Source organism: Zingiber officinale, chromosome 1B, assembly GCF_018446385.1.
Source record: "Zingiber officinale cultivar Zhangliang chromosome 1B, Zo_v1.1, whole genome shotgun sequence".
Taxonomy (NCBI): domain Eukaryota; kingdom Viridiplantae; phylum Streptophyta; class Magnoliopsida; order Zingiberales; family Zingiberaceae; genus Zingiber; species Zingiber officinale.
In genome coordinates, this window is record NC_055986.1 from 40,976,066 (window position 1) to 40,978,631 (window position 2,566).

The following is a 2,566-nucleotide window of genomic DNA, read 5'->3' on the forward strand; positions in this document are numbered from 1 at the left end:
CCGGACGATGATTGTATGTGCCAGGAAATAAGGATGCAGTCTCCGAGCGGCGAGGACCAAAGCAAAAGCCAGCTTCTCGAGCCCAGTGTAGCGAGATTCAGCATCTTTTAGAATATGACTCAAGAAGTACACGGGTTGTTCTTCACCGCTCGTCCTCACTAATACCGAGCCTACTGCCCGCTCGGTTGAAGATAAATAAATACAGAGCGGCTCACCTACAGCTGGCTTGGCTAACACGGGCAAGGAGTTTAGGTATGTCTTCAGCTCCTCAAACGCCCGATCACATTCCTCCTCCCAATGAAACTTAGTAGCTTTGCGTAGGATCTTGAAAAAAGGGAGACTCCGGTCGGCAGTCTTGGAGATGAATCTTGACAATGCAGTTATCCGCCCGGTCAGGCGCTGTACTTCCCTCAGATTTCTTGGGGGCGACATATCTTGCAACGCTTTTACCTTGCTGGGATTTGCCTCTATGCCCCGCTCGGTCACTATATAGCCCAAGAAACGTCCGTCTTTTACTCCGAACAAACATTTCTGAGGGTTCAGCTTGACTCCATACTTCCTCAGCGTTCGGAAGGTCTCCTCCATGTCCATAAAAAGATCAGCCGCTCGGACAGACTTGATGAGAATATCATCCACGTACACTTCTAAATTGCATCCGATCTGCTCCTTGAATACCTTGTTCATTAAGCGCTGGTAGGTTGCTCCCGCGTTCTTCAGTTCGAACGACATTACATTGTAACAGTAAGTGCCGTCGGCTGTGATGAAGCTGACCTTCTCTTGATCTTCTCGGGCGAGCGGCACCTGATGGTAGCCCTGATAAGCGTCTAGCATGCATATCAGCTCGCACCCGGCTGTGGAGTCCACCAGTTGATCAATCCGGGGCAGAGGGTAGAAATCCTTTGGGCATGCCTTGTTGAGATCCCGGAAATCGATGCAAACCCTCCACTTATTGCCCGGCTTGGAGACTAGCACTACATTTATGAGCCAGCTCGGGAACTGGACCTCCCTTATATGGCCGGCCTCCAGGAGCTTCTCGACCTCCGCTCGGATGATGGCGTTTTGTTCGGCGCTAAAGTCCCTCTTCCTTTGCTTCACCGGCCGAGCGTCCGGTCGGACGTGAAGCTCATGTTGTGCTATACTTGGTGAAATTCCCGGCAGCTCATGCGTCGACCAAACGAAGACGTAGCAGTTTCTCTGGAGACATTTGATCACCTCCTTTTTCTGGCTTGCCTCCAAATCGGCCGATGAATGTGGTGGCCTCCGATCGGGTCGGGTGGATCTGCACCTCCTCTTTTTCTTCATAAACCAAAGAGGGTAGTTTTTCGATTATGGCGTTCACCTCGATCCGTGGCGTCTTCCGCGCGCAATTAGCTTCGGCTCGGACTATTTCGACATAGTATCGCCGAGCCGCCAGCTGGTCTCCTCGCACTTCTCCAACTTTGTCTTCAACCAGAAACTTAATTTTCTGATAGAAGGTGGAGACGACCGCTCAGAACTCATTGAGCGCTGGTCGCCCTAGGATAACATTGTATGCTGAGGGAGAGTCGACCACGACGAAGCTGGCAGTCCGCGCCCTTCTGAGCGGCTCTTCTCCCAATGAAATAGCTAGCCGGACCTGTCCGACCGGTAGAACTTCATTGCCCGTAAACCCGTAGAGGGGGGTTGTCATGGGCAGCAACTCAGCCCGATCAATTTACAGTTGGTCGAAAGCCTTTTTAAATATAATGTTGACCGAGCTGCCTGTATCGATGAAAATGCGGTGAATAGTATAGTTAGCTATTACCGCTTTGATGATGAGGGCGTCGTCATGTGGCACTTCGACTCCCTCAAGGTCCCTGGGCCCGAAACTGATTTCGGGCCCGCTCGCCCGTTCTTGACTGCAACCGACCGCATGGATCTTGAGCTGCCTGACACTCGCCTTCCTCGCTCTGTTGGAGTCACCTCCGGTCGGTCCGCGCAGCGATGATGTTGATTTCGCCCCGGGATGTGTTGCTTCTATTTTCTTCCTCCCGTGCGGACGGCCTAGGCCGCAAGGAAGTCGAGCCGGGAAGGGGTTCCCGGCGACAACCCTCCGACGCTCATGTCAGGCAAGAGGAAAACGATGAAGTGGCTCCAAAGATCAGAGAGCGCGTACCTCCGGCGAAGTCTGAGGGCTCTTATATAGAGTTGTGGGGAGTCTTGTGCACACCTACCGAGGCGTACACGTGTCCTGTACCATACCTTAGTATGGGCAGGGGTGGATCCAGTGGGGGGGTGGCATCGGCGGTCGCCCCCCCTTGCCGGCAATGGAACTCCTAGTATTATGCGGCTCTACCGGTAGAGACGGAGGATACCACCCCTTGTTTTTCATGATCACCCCTCCATATTTGAACTCCTAGATCCGCCACTGAGTATGGGCTTGCCAGAGGAGCATGCCTGACACCATACTGCTACAGTCTGAGCACCTCTCTGATGGGACAGCAGAACCTTCCGTCGTACGATTCTGCGTATGGCCTGGTCGTCGAATATGCCTGTTGTTAGAAGATGATGTTCCCCAATGTCCCCTTGTCCTTGTCTCCTTTTTTCC